Here is a 14,991-nt window from a genome sequence, read left to right as displayed (position 1 = left end):
CGGGGCCCCTGGCCCTGACTGCAAAAAATCCTTATATCGAAGGATGGACCCCACACCGAAGTTGTCCCCACCTCAAACTTGTGCTGCCCTGATAGACCCAAGGGAGCCCTACAAACTGACATCAGGAACCTGGACTGCTGAGTTTTCTTTCCCAGGGAAAATGGAAAAAGGATGTGCCCAGGGGCCCCTGGCCCTGACTGCAAAAAATCCTTATATCGAAGGATGGACCCCACACCGAAGTTGTCCCCACCTCAAACTTGTGCTGCCCTGATAGACCCAAGGGAGCCCTACAAACTGACATCAGGAACCTGGACTGCTGAGTTTTCTTTCCCAGGGAAAATGGAAAAAGGATGTGCCTAGGGGCCCCTCGCCCTGACTGCAAAGTATCCTTATATCGAAGGATGGACCCCACACCGAAGCTGTCCCCAACTCAAACTTGTGCTGCCCTGATAGACCCAAGGGAGCCCTACAAACTGACATCAGGAACCTGGACTGCTGAGTTTTCTTTCCATGGGAAAATGGAAAAAGGATGTGCCCAGGGGACCCTGGCCCTGGACAGGGACCTCACTACAAAAAATCCATATATCGAAGGATGGACCCCACACCGAAATTGTTGCAACCTCAAACTTGTGCTGCCCTGATAGACCCAAGGGAGCCCTACAAACTGACATCAGGAACCTGGACTGCTGAGTTTTCTTTCCCTTGGAAAATGGAAAAAGGATGTGCCCAGAAGCCCCTGGCCCTGACTGCAAAAAATCCTTATATCGAAGGATGGACCCCACACCGAAGCTGTCCCCAACTCAAACTTGTGCTGCCCTGATAGACCCAAGGGAGCCCTAAAAACTGACATCAGGAACCTGGACTGCTGAGTTTTCTTTCCCAGGGAAAATGGAAAAAGGATGTGCCCAGGGGCCCCTGGCCCTGGGCTGGGCCCTGACTGCAAAAAATCTTTATATCGAAGGACGCACCCCACACCGAAGTTGTCCCCACCTCAAACTTGTGCTGCCCTGATAGACCCAAGGGAGCCCTACAAACTGACATCAGGAACCTGGACTGCTGAGTTTCCTTTCCCAGGGAAAATGGAAAAAGGATGTGCCCAGGGGCCCCTGGCCCTGACTGCAAAGAATCCTTATATCGAAGGATGGACCCCACACCGAAGTTGTCCCCACCTCAAACTTGTGCTGCCCTGATAGACCCAAGGGAGCCCTACAAACTGACATCAGGAACCTGGACTGCTGAGTTTTCTTTCCCAGGGAAAATGGAAAATGGATGTGCACAGGGGCCTCTGGCCCTGTGCAGATACCTCACTGCAAAAAATCCATATATCGAAGGATTGACCCCACACCGAAGCTGTCCCCAACTCAAACTTGTGCTGCCCTGATAGACCCAAGTGAGCTCTACAAACTGACATCAGGAACCTGGACTGCTGAGTTTTCTTTCCCAGGGAAAATGGAAAAAGGATGTGCCCAGGGGCCCCTGGCCCTGGACAGGGACCTCACTACAAAAAATCCATATATCGAAGGATGGACCCCACACCGAAATTGTTGCAACCTCAAACTTGTGCTGCCCTGATAGACCCAAGGGAGCCCTACAAACTGACATCAGGAACCTGGACTGCTGAGTTTTCTTTCCCAGGGAAAATGGAAAAAGGATGTGCCCAGGGGCCCCTGGCCCTGGGCTGGGCCCTGACTGCAAAAAATCTTTATATCGAAGGACGCACCCCACACCGAAGTTGTCCCCACCTCAAACTTGTGCTGCCCTGATAGACCCAAGGGAGCCCTACAAACTGACATCAGGAACCTGGACTGCTGAGTTTCCTTTCCCAGGGAAAATGGAAAAAGGATGTGCCCAGGGGCCCCTGGCCCTGACTGCAAAGAATCCTTATATCGAAGGATGGACCCCACACCGAAGTTGTCCCCACCTCAAACTTGTGCTGCCCTGATAGACCCAAGGGAGCCCTACAAACTGACATCAGGAACCTGGACTGCTGAGTTTTCTTTCCCAGGGAAAATGGAAAAAGGATGTCCCCAGGGGCCTCTGGCCCTGTGCAGATACCTCACTGCAAAAAATCCATATATCGAAGGATTGACCCCACACCGAAGCTGTCCCCAACTCAAACTTGTGCTGCCCTGATAGACCCAAGGGAGCCCTACAAACTGACATCAGGAACCTGGACTGCTGAGTTTTCTTTCCCAGGGAAAATGGAAAAAGGATGTGCCCAGAAGCCCCTGGCCCTGGACAGGGACCTCACTACAAAAAATCCATATATCGAAGGATGGACCCCACACCGAAATTGTTGCAACCTCAAACTTGTGCTGCCCTGATAGACCCAAGGGAGCCCTACAAACTGACATCAGGAACCTGGACTGCTGAGTTTTCTTTCCCTTGGAAAATGGAAAAAGGATGTGCCCGGGGCCCCTGGCCCTGACTGCAAAAAATCCTTATATCGAAGGATGGACCCCACACCGAAGTTGTCCCCACCTCAAATTGTGCTGCCCTGATAGACCCAAGGGAGCCCTACAAACTGACATCAGGAACCTGGACTGCTGAGTTTTCTTTCCCAGGGAAAATGGAAAAAGGATGTGCCCAGGGGCCCCTGGCCCTGACTGCAAAAAATCCTTATATCGAAGGATGGACCCCACACCGAAGTTGTCCCCACCTCAAACTTGTGCTGCCCTGATAGACCCAAGGGAGCCCTACAAACTGACATCAGGAACCTGGACTGCTGAGTTTTCTTTCCCAGGGAAAATGGAAAAAGGATGTGCCTAGGGGCCCCTCGCCCTGACTGCAAAGTATCCTTATATCGAAGGATGGACCCCACACCGAAGCTGTCCCCAACTCAAACTTGTGCTGCCCTGATAGACCCAAGGGAGCCCTACAAACTGACATCAGGAACCTGGACTGCTGAGTTTTCTTTCCATGGGAAAATGGAAAAAGGTTGTGCCCAGGGGACCCTGGCCCTGGACAGGGACCTCACTACAAAAAATCGATATATCGAAGGATGGACCCCACACCGAAATTGTTGCAACCTCAAACTTGTGCTGCCCTGATAGACCCAAGGGAGCCCTACAAACTGACATCAGGAACCTGGACTGCTGAGTTTTCTTTCCCTTGGAAAATGGAAAAAGGATGTGCCCAGAAGCCCCTGGCCCTGACTGCAAAAAATCCTTATATCGAAGGATGGACCCCACACCGAAGCTGTCCCCAACTCAAACTTGTGCTGCCCTGATAGACCCAAGGGAGCCCTAAAAACTGACATCAGGAACCTGGACTGCTGAGTTTTCTTTCCCAGGGAAAATGGAAAAAGGATGTGCCCAGGGGCCCCTGGCCCTGGGCTGGGCCCTGACTGCAAAAAATCTTTATATCGAAGGACGCACCCCACACCGAAGTTGTCCCCACCTCAAACTTGTGCTGCCCTGATAGACCCAAGGGAGCCCTACAAACTGACATCAGGAACCTGGACTGCTGAGTTTTCTTTCCCAGGGAAAATGGAAAAAGGATGTGCCCAGGGGCCCCTGGCCCTGACTGCAAAGAATCCTTATATCGAAGGATGGACCCCACACCGAAGTTGTCCCCACCTCAAACTTGTGCTGCCCTGATAGACCCAAGGGAGCCCTACAAACTGACATCAGGAACCTGGACTGCTGAGTTTTCTTTCCCAGGGAAAATGGAAAATGGATGTGCACAGGGGCCTCTGGACCTGTGCAGATACCTCACTGCAAAAAATCCATATATCGAAGGATTGACCCCACACCGAAGCTGTCCCCAACTCAAACTTGTGCTGCCCTGATAGACCCAAGTGAGCTCTACAAACTGACATCAGGAACCTGGACTGCTGAGTTTTCTTTCCCAGGGAAAATGGAAAAAGGATGTGCCCAGGGGCCCCTGGCCCTGGACAGGGACCTCACTACAAAAAATCCTTATATCGAAGGATGGACCCCACACCGAAGTTGTTGCAACCTCAAACTTGTGCTGCCCTGATACACCAAAGGGAGCCCTACAAACTGACATCAGGAACCTGGACTGCTGAGTTTTCTTTCCCTTGGAAAATGGAAAAAGGATGTGCCCGGGGCCCCTGGCCCTGACTGCAAAAAATCCTTATATCGAAGGATGGACCCCACACCGAAGTTGTCCCCACCTCAAACTTGTGCTGCCCTGATAAACCCAAGGGAGCCCTACAAACTGACATCAGGAACCTGGACTGCTGAGTTTTCTTTCCATGGGAAAATGGAAAAAGGATGTGCCCAGAAGCCCCTGGCCCTGGACAGGGACCTCACTACAAAAAATCCTTATATCGAAGGATGGACCCCACACCGAAATTGTTGCAACCTCAAACTTGTGCTGCCCTGATAGACCCAAGGGAGCCCTACAAACTGACATCAGGAACCTGGACTGCTGAGTTTTCTTTCCCAGGGAAAATGGAAAAAGGATGTGCCCAGGGGCCCCTGGCCCTGACTGCAAAAAATCCTTATATCGAAGGATGGACCCCACACCGAAGTTGTCCCCACCTCAAATTGTGCTGCCCTGATAGACCCAAGGGAGCCCTACAAACTGACATCAGGAACCTGGACTGCTGAGTTTTCTTTCCCAGGGAAAATGGAAAAAGGATGTGCCCAGGGGCCCCTGGCCCTGACTGCAAAAAATCCTTATATCGAAGGATGGACCCCACACCGAAGTTGTCCCCACCTCAAACTTGTGCTGCCCTGATAGACCCAAGGGAGCCCTACAAACTGACATCAGGAACCTGGACTGCTGAGTTTTCTTTCCCAGGGAAAATGGAAAAAGGATGTGCCTAGGGGCCCCTCGCCCTGACTGCAAAGTATCCTTATATCGAAGGATGGACCCCACACCGAAGCTGTCCCCAACTCAAACTTGTGCTGCCCTGATAGACCCAAGGGAGCCCTACAAACTGACATCAGGAACCTGGACTGCTGAGTTTTCTTTCCATGGGAAAATGGAAAAAGGTTGTGCCCAGGGGACCCTGGCCCTGGACAGGGACCTCACTACAAAAAATCGATATATCGAAGGATGGACCCCACACCGAAATTGTTGCAACCTCAAACTTGTGCTGCCCTGATAGACCCAAGGGAGCCCTACAAACTGACATCAGGAACCTGGACTGCTGAGTTTTCTTTCCCTTGGAAAATGGAAAAAGGATGTGCCCAGAAGCCCCTGGCCCTGACTGCAAAAAATCCTTATATCGAAGGATGGACCCCACACCGAAGCTGTCCCCAACTCAAACTTGTGCTGCCCTGATAGACCCAAGGGAGCCCTAAAAACTGACATCAGGAACCTGGACTGCTGAGTTTTCTTTCCCAGGGAAAATGGAAAAAGGATGTGCCCAGGGGCCCCTGGCCCTGGGCTGGGCCCTGACTGCAAAAAATCTTTATATCGAAGGACGCACCCCACACCGAAGTTGTCCCCACCTCAAACTTGTGCTGCCCTGATAGACCCAAGGGAGCCCTACAAACTGACATCAGGAACCTGGACTGCTGAGTTTCCTTTCCCAGGGAAAATGGAAAAAGGATGTGCCCAGGGGCCCCTGGCCCTGACTGCAAAGAATCCTTATATCGAAGGATGGACCCCACACCGAAGTTGTCCCCACCTCAAACTTGTGCTGCCCTGATAGACCCAAGGGAGCCCTACAAACTGACATCAGGAACCTGGACTGCTGAGTTTTCTTTCCCAGGGAAAATGGAAAATGGATGTGCACAGGGGCCTCTGGCCCTGTGCAGATACCTCACTGCAAAAAATCCATATATCGAAGGATTGACCCCACACCGAAGCTGTCCCCAACTCAAACTTGTGCTGCCCTGATAGACCCAAGTGAGCTCTACAAACTGACATCAGGAACCTGGACTGCTGAGTTTTCTTTCCCAGGGAAAATGGAAAAAGGATGTGCCCAGGGGCCCCTGGCCCTGGACAGGGACCTCACTACAAAAAATCCTTATATCGAAGGATGGACCCCACACCGAAGTTGTTGCAACCTCAAACTTGTGCTGCCCTGATACACCAAAGGGAGCCCTACAAACTGACATCAGGAACCTGGACTGCTGAGTTTTCTTTCCCTTGGAAAATGGAAAAAGGATGTGCCCGGGGCCCCTGGCCCTGACTGCAAAAAATCCTTATATCGAAGGATGGACCCCACACCGAAGTTGTCCCCACCTCAAACTTGTGCTGCCCTGATAAACCCAAGGGAGCCCTACAAACTGACATCAGGAACCTGGACAGCTGAGTTTTCTTTCCATGGGAAAATGGAAAAAGGATGTGCCCAGAAGCCCCTGGCCCTGGACAGGGACCTCACTACAAAAAATCCTTATATCGAAGGATGGACCCCACACCGAAATTGTTGCAACCTCAAACTTGTGCTGCCCTGATAGACCCAAGGGAGCCCTACAAACTGACATCAGGAACCTGGACTGCTGAGTTTTCTTTCCCAGGGAAAATGGAAAAAGGATGTGCCCAGGGGCCCCTGGCCCTGACTGCAAAAAATCCTTATATCGAAGGATGGACCCCACACCGAAGTTGTCCCCACCTCAAACTTGTGCTGCCCTGATAGACCCAAGGGAGCCCTACAAACTGACATCAGGAACCTGGACTGCTGAGTTTTCTTTCCCAGGGAAAATGGAAAAAGGATGTGCCTAGGGGCCCCTCGCCCTGACTGCAAAGTATCCTTATATCGAAGGATGGACCCCACACCGAAGCTGTCCCCAACTCAAACTTGTGCTGCCCTGATAGACCCAAGGGAGCCCTACAAACTGACATCAGGAACCTGGACTGCTGAGTTTTCTTTCCCAGGGAAAATGGAAAAAGGATGTGCCCAGGGGACCCTGGCCCTGGACAGGGACCTCACTACAAAAAATCCTTATATCGAAGGATGGACCCCACACCGAAGTTGTTGCAACCTCAAACTTGTGCTGCCCTGATAGACCCAAGGGAGCCCTACAAACTGACATCAGGAACCTGGACTGCTGAGTTTTCTTTCCCAGGGAAAATGGAAAAAGGATGTGCCCAGGGGCCCCTGGCCCTGGGCTGGGCCCTGACTGCAAAAAATCTTTATATCGAAGGACGCACCCCACACCGAAGTTGTCCCCACCTCAAACTTGTGCTGCCCTGATAGACCCAAGGGAGCCCTACAAACTGACATCAGGAACCTGGACTGCTGAGTTTCCTTTCCCAGGGAACATGGAAAAAGGATGTGCCCAGGGGCCCCTGGCCCTGACTGCAAAGAATCCTTATATCGAAGGATGGACCCCACACCGAAGTTGTCCCCACCTCAAACTTGTGCTGCCCTGATAGACCCAAGGGAGCCCTACAAACTGACATCAGGAACCTGGACTGCTGAGTTTTCTTTCCCAGGGAAAATGGAAAAAGGATGTCCCCAGGGGCCTCTGGTCCTGTGCAGATACCTCACTGCAAAAAATCCATATATCGAAGGATTGACCCCACACCGAAGCTGTCCCCAACTCAAACTTGTGCTGCCCTGATAGACCCAAGGGAGCCCTACAAACTGACATCAGGAACCTGGACTGCTGAGTTTTCTTTCCCAGGGAAAATGGAAAAAGGATGTGCCCAGGGGCCCCTGGCCCTGACTGCAAAAAATCCTTATATCGAAGGATGGACCCCACACCGAAGTTGTCCCCAACTCAAACTTGTGCTGCCCTGATAGACCCAAGGGAGCCCTACAAACTGACATCAGGAACCTGGACAGCTGAGTTTTCTTTCCCAGGGAAAATGGAAAAAGGATGTGCCCAGGGGACCCTGGCCCTGGACAGGGACCTCACTACAAAAAATCCTTATATCGAAGGATGGACCCCACACCGAAGTTGTTGCAACCTCAAACTTGTGCTGCCCTGATACACCCAAGGGAGCCCTACAAACTGACATCAGGAACCTGGACTGCTGAGTTTTCTTTCCCTTGGAAAATGGAAAAAGGATGTGCCCGGGGCCCCTGGCCCTGACTGCAAAAAATCCTTATATCGAAGGATGGACCCCACACCGAAGTTGTCCCCACCTCAAACTTGTGCTGCCCTGATAAACCCAAGGGAGCCCTACAAACTGACATCAGGAACCTGGACTGCTGAGTTTTCTTTCCATGGGAAAATGGAAAAAGGATGTGCCCAGAAGCCCCTGGCCCTGGACAGGGACCTCACTACAAAAAATCCATATATCGAAGGATGGACCCCACACCGAAATTGTTGCAACCTCAAACTTGTGCTGCCCTGATAGACCCAAGGGAGCCCTACAAACTGACATCAGGAACCTGGACTGCTGAGTTTTCTTTCCCTTGGAAAATGGAAAAAGGATGTGCCCGGGGCCCCTGGCCCTGACTGCAAAAAATCCTTATATCGAAGGATGGACCCCACACCGAAGTTGTCCCCACCTCAAACTTGTGCTGCCCTGATAGACCCAAGGGAGCCCTACAAACTGACATCAGGAACCTGGACTGCTGAGTTTTCTTTCCCAGGGAAAATGGAAAAAGGATGTGCCCAGGGGCCCCTGGCCCTGACTGCAAAAAATCCTTATATCGAAGGATGGACCCCACACCGAAGTTGTCCCCACCTCAAACTTGTGCTGCCCTGATAGACCCAAGGGAGCCCTACAAACTGACATCAGGAACCTGGACTGCTGAGTTTTCTTTCCCAGGGAAAATGGAAAAAGGATGTGCCTAGGGGCCCCTCGCCCTGACTGCAAAGTATCCTTATATCGAAGGATGGACCCCACACCGAAGCTGTCCCCAACTCAAACTTGTGCTGCCCTGATAGACCCAAGGGAGCCCTACAAACTGACATCAGGAACCTGGACTGCTGAGTTTTCTTTCCCAGGGAAAATGGAAAAAGGATGTCCCCAGGGGCCTCTGGCCCTGTGCAGATACCTCACTGCAAAAAATCCATATATCGAAGGATTGACCCCACACCGAAGCTGTCCCCAACTCAAACTTGTGCTGCCCTGATAGACCCAAGGGAGCTCTACAAACTGACATCAGGAACCTGGACTGCTGAGTTTTCTTTCCCAGGGAAAATGGAAAAAGGATGTGCCCAGGGGACCCTGGCCCTGGACAGGGACCTCACTACAAAAAATCCTTATATCGAAGGATGGACCCCACACTGAAGTTGTTGCAACCTCAAACTTGTGCTGCCCTGATACACCAAAGGGAGCCCTACAAACTGACATCAGGAACCTGGACTGCTGAGTTTTCTTTCCCAGGGAAAATGGAAAAAGGATGTGCCCGGGGACCCTGGCCCTGACTGCAAAAAATCCTTATATCGAAGGATGGACCCCACACCGAAGTTGTCCCCACCTCAAACTTGTGCTGCCCTGATAAACCCAAGGGAGCCCTACAAACTGACATCAGGAACCTGGACTGCTGAGTTTTCTTTCCATGGGAAAATGGAAAAAGGATGTGCCCAGAAGCCCCTGGCCCTGGACAGGGACCTCACTACAAAAAATCCATATATCGAAGGATGGACCCCACACCGAAATTGTTGCAACCTCAAACTTGTGCTGCCCTGATAGACCCAAGGGAGCCCTACAAACTGACATCAGGAACCTGGACTGCTGAGTTTTCTTTCCCAGGGAAAATGGAAAAAGGATGTGCCTAGGGGCCCCTCGCCCTGACTGCAAAGTATCCTTATATCGAAGGATGGACCCCACACCGAAGCTGTCCCCAACTCAAACTTGTGCTGCCCTGATAGACCCAAGGGAGCCCTACAAACTGACATCAGGAACCTGGACTGCTGAGTTTTCTTTCCATGGGAAAATGGAAAAAGGATGTGCCCAGGGGACCCTGGCCCTGGACAGGGACCTCACTACAAAAAATCCTTATATCGAAGGACGCACCCCACACCGAAGTTGTCCCCACCTCAAACTTGTGCTGCCCTGATAGACCCAAGGGGGGCCTACAAACTGACATCAGGAACCTGGACTGCTGAGTTTTCTTTCCCAGGGAAAATGGAAAAAGGATGTGCCTAGGGGCCCCTCGCCCTGACTGCAAAGTATCCTTATATCGAAGGATGGACCCCACACCGAAGCTGTCCCCAACTCAAACTTGTGCTGCCCTGATAGACCCAAGGGAGCCCTACAAACTGACATCAGGAACCTGGACTGCTGAGTTTTCTTTCCCAGGGAAAATGGAAAAAGGATGTGCCCAGGGGACCCTGGCCCTGGACAGGGACCTCACTACAAAAAATCCTTATATCGAAGGATGGACCCCACACCGAAGTTGTTGCAACCTCAAACTTGTGCTGCCCTGATACACCCAAGGGAGCCCTACAAACTGACATCAGGAACCTGGACTGCTGAGTTTTCTTTCCCTTGGAAAATGGAAAAAGGATGTGCCCGGGGCCCCTGGCCCTGACTGCAAAAAATCCTTATATCGAAGGATGGACCCCACACCGAAGTTGTCCCCACCTCAAACTTGTGCTGCCCTGATAAACCCAAGGGAGCCCTACAAACTGACATCAGGAACCTGGACTGCTGAGTTTTCTTTCCATGGGAAAATGGAAAAAGGATGTGCCCAGAAGCCCCTGGCCCTGGACAGGGACCTCACTACAAAAAATCCATATATCGAAGGATGGACCCCACACCGAAATTGTTGCAACCTCAAACTTGTGCTGCCCTGATAGACCCAAGGGAGCCCTACAAACTGACATCAGGAACCTGGACTGCTGAGTTTTCTTTCCCAGGGAAAATGGAAAAAGGATGTGCCCAGGGGCCCCTGGCCCTGGGCTGGGCCCTGACTGCAAAAAATCTTTATATCGAAGGACGCACCCCACACCGAAGTTGTCCCCACCTCAAACTTGTGCTGCCCTGATAGACCCAAGGGAGCCCTACAAACTGACATCAGGAACCTGGACTGCTGAGTTTCCTTTCCCAGGGAAAATGGAAAAAGGATGTGCCCAGGGGCCCCTGGCCCTGACTGCAAAGAATCCTTATATCGAAGGATGGACCCCACACCGAAGTTGTCCCCACCTCAAACTTGTGCTGCCCTGATAGACCCAAGGGAGCCCTACAAACTGACATCAGGAACCTGGACTGCTGAGTTTTCTTTCCCAGGGAAAATGGAAAAAGGATGTGCCCAGGGGCCTCTGGCCCTGTGCAGATACCTCACTGCAAAAAATCCATATATCGAAGGATTGACCCCACACCGAAGCTGTCCCCAACTCAAACTTGTGCTGCCCTGATAGACCCAAGGGAGCCCTACAAACTGACATCAGGAACCTGGACTGCTGAGTTTTCTTTCCCAGGGAAAATGGAAAAAGGATGTGCCCAGAAGCCCCTGGCCCTGGACAGGGACCTCACTACAAAAAATCCATATATCGAAGGATGGACCCCACACCGAAATTGTTGCAACCTCAAACTTGTGCTGCCCTGATAGACCCAAGGGAGCCCTACAAACTGACATCAGGAACCTGGACTGCTGAGTTTTCTTTCCCTTGGAAAATGGAAAAAGGATGTGCCCGGGGCCCCTGGCCCTGACTGCAAAAAATCCTTATATCGAAGAATGGACCCCACACCGAAGTTGTCCCCACCTCAAACTTGTGCTGCCCTGATAGACCCAAGGGAGCCCTACAAACTGACATCAGGAACCTGGACTGCTGAGTTTTCTTTCCCAGGGAAAATGGAAAAAGGATGTGCCCAGGGGCCCCTGGCCCTGACTGCAAAAAATCCTTATATCGAAGGATGGACCCCACACCGAAGTTGTCCCCACCTCAAACTTGTGCTGCCCTGATAGACCCAAGGGAGCCCTACAAACTGACATCAGGAACCTGGACTGCTGAGTTTTCTTTCCCAGGGAAAATGGAAAAAGGATGTGCCTAGGGGCCCCTCGCCCTGACTGCAAAGTATCCTTATATCGAAGGATGGACCCCACACCGAAGCTGTCCCCAACTCAAACTTGTGCTGCCCTGATAGACCCAAGGGAGCCCTAGAAACTGACATCAGGAACCTGGACTGCTGAGTTTTCTTTCCATGGGAAAATGGAAAAAGGATGTGCCCAGGGGACCCTGGCCCTGGACAGGGACCTCACTACAAAAAATCCATATATCGAAGGATGGACCCCACACCGAAATTGTTGCAACCTCAAACTTGTGCTGCCCTGATAGACCCAAGGGAGCCCTACAAACTGACATCAGGAACCTGGACTGCTGAGTTTTCTTTCCCTTGGAAAATGGAAAAAGGATGTGCCCAGAAGCCCCTGGCCCTGACTGCAAAAAATCCTTATATCGAAGGATGGACCCCACACCGAAGCTGTCCCCAACTCAAACTTGTGCTGCCCTGATAGACCCAAGGGAGCCCTAAAAACTGACATCAGGAACCTGGACTGCTGAGTTTTCTTTCCCAGGGAAAATGGAAAAAGGATGTGCCCAGGGGCCCCTGGCCCTGGGCTGGGCCCTGACTGCAAAAAATCTTTATATCGAAGGACGCACCCCACACCGAAGTTGTCCCCACCTCAAACTTGTGCTGCCCTGATAGACCCAAGGGAGCCCTACAAACTGACATCAGGAACCTGGACTGCTGAGTTTCCTTTCCCAGGGAAAATGGAAAAAGGATGTGCCCAGGGGCCCCTGGCCCTGACTGCAAAGAATCCTTATATCGAAGGATGGACCCCACACCGAAGTTGTCCCCACCTCAAACTTGTGCTGCCCTAATAGACCCAAGGGAGCCCTACAAACTGACATCAGGAACCTGGACTGCTGAGTTTTCTTTCCCAGGGAAAATGGAAAATGGATGTGCACAGGGGCCTCTGGCCCTGTGCAGATACCTCACTGCAAAAAATCCATATATCGAAGGATTGACCCCACACCGAAGCTGTCCCCAACTCAAACTTGTGCTGCCCTGATAGACCCAAGTGAGCTCTACAAACTGACATCAGGAACCTGGACTGCTGAGTTTTCTTTCCCAGGGAAAATGGAAAAAGGATGTGCCCAGGGGCCCCTGGCCCTGGACAGGGACCTCACTACAAAAAATCCATATATCGAAGGATGGACCCCACACCGAAATTGTTGCAACCTCAAACTTGTGCTGCCCTGATAGACCCAAGGGAGCCCTACAAACTGACATCAGGAACCTGGACTGCTGAGTTTTCTTTCCCAGGGAAAATGGAAAAAGGATGTGCCCAGGGGCCCCTGGCCCTGGGCTGGGCCCTGACTGCAAAAAATCTTTATATCGAAGGACGCACCCCACACCGAAGTTGTCCCCACCTCAAACTTGTGCTGCCCTGATAGACCCAAGGGAGCCCTACAAACTGACATCAGGAACCTGGACTGCTGAGTTTCCTTTCCCAGGGAAAATGGAAAAAGGATGTGCCCAGGGGCCCCTGGCCCTGACTGCAAAGAATCCTTATATCGAAGGATGGACCCCACACCGAAGTTGTCCCCACCTCAAACTTGTGCTGCCCTGATAGACCCAAGGGAGCCCTACAAACTGACATCAGGAACCTGGACTGCTGAGTTTTCTTTCCCAGGGAAAATGGAAAAAGGATGTCCCCAGGGGCCTCTGGCCCTGTGCAGATACCTCACTGCAAAAAATCCATATATCGAAGGATTGACCCCACACCGAAGCTGTCCCCAACTCAAACTTGTGCTGCCCTGATAGACCCAAGGGAGCCCTACAAACTGACATCAGGAACCTGGACTGCTGAGTTTTCTTTCCCAGGGAAAATGGAAAAAGGATGTGCCCAGAAGCCCCTGGCCCTGGACAGGGACCTCACTACAAAAAATCCATATATCGAAGGATGGACCCCACACCGAAATTGTTGCAACCTCAAACTTGTGCTGCCCTGATAGACCCAAGGGAGCCCTACAAACTGACATCAGGAACCTGGACTGCTGAGTTTTCTTTCCCTTGGAAAATGGAAAAAGGATGTGCCCGGGGCCCCTGGCCCTGACTGCAAAAAATCCTTATATCGAAGGATGGACCCCACACCGAAGTTGTCCCCACCTCAAATTGTGCTGCCCTGATAGACCCAAGGGAGCCCTACAAACTGACATCAGGAACCTGGACTGCTGAGTTTTCTTTCCCAGGGAAAATGGAAAAAGGATGTGCCCAGGGGCCCCTGGCCCTGACTGCAAAAAATCCTTATATCGAAGGATGGACCCCACACCGAAGTTGTCCCCACCTCAAACTTGTGCTGCCCTGATAGACCCAAGGGAGCCCTACAAACTGACATCAGGAACCTGGACTGCTGAGTTTTCTTTCCCAGGGAAAATGGAAAAAGGATGTGCCTAGGGGCCCCTCGCCCTGACTGCAAAGTATCCTTATATCGAAGGATGGACCCCACACCGAAGCTGTCCCCAACTCAAACTTGTGCTGCCCTGATAGACCCAAGGGAGCCCTACAAACTGACATCAGGAACCTGGACTGCTGAGTTTTCTTTCCATGGGAAAATGGAAAAAGGTTGTGCCCAGGGGACCCTGGCCCTGGACAGGGACCTCACTACAAAAAATCCATATATCGAAGGATGGACCCCACACCGAAATTGTTGCAACCTCAAACTTGTGCTGCCCTGATAGACCCAAGGGAGCCCTACAAACTGACATCAGGAACCTGGACTGCTGAGTTTTCTTTCCCTTGGAAAATGGAAAAAGGATGTGCCCAGAAGCCCCTGGCCCTGTCTGCAAAAAATCCTTATATCGAAGGATGGACCCCACACCGAAGCTGTCCCCAACTCAAACTTGTGCTGCCCTGATAGACCCAAGGGAGCCCTAAAAACTGACATCAGGAACCTGGACTGCTGAGTTTTCTTTCCCAGGGAAAATGGAAAAAGGATGTGCCCAGGGGCCCCTGGCCCTGGGCTGGGCCCTGACTGCAAAAAATCTTTATATCGAAGGACGCACCCCACACCGAAGTTGTCCCCACCTCAAACTTGTGCTGCCCTGATAGACCCAAGGGAGCCCTACAAACTGACATCAGGAACCTGGACTGCTGAGTTTCCTTTCCCAGGGAAAATGGAAAAAGGATGTGCCCAGAAGCCCCTGGCCCTGGACAGGG

Source organism: Lonchura striata, chromosome 24 (assembly GCF_050655825.1).
Source record: "Lonchura striata isolate lonStrDom1 chromosome 24, ASM5065582v1, whole genome shotgun sequence".
Taxonomy (NCBI): Eukaryota; Metazoa; Chordata; class Aves; order Passeriformes; family Estrildidae; genus Lonchura; species Lonchura striata.
This window is presented reverse-complemented; position numbering follows the sequence as displayed.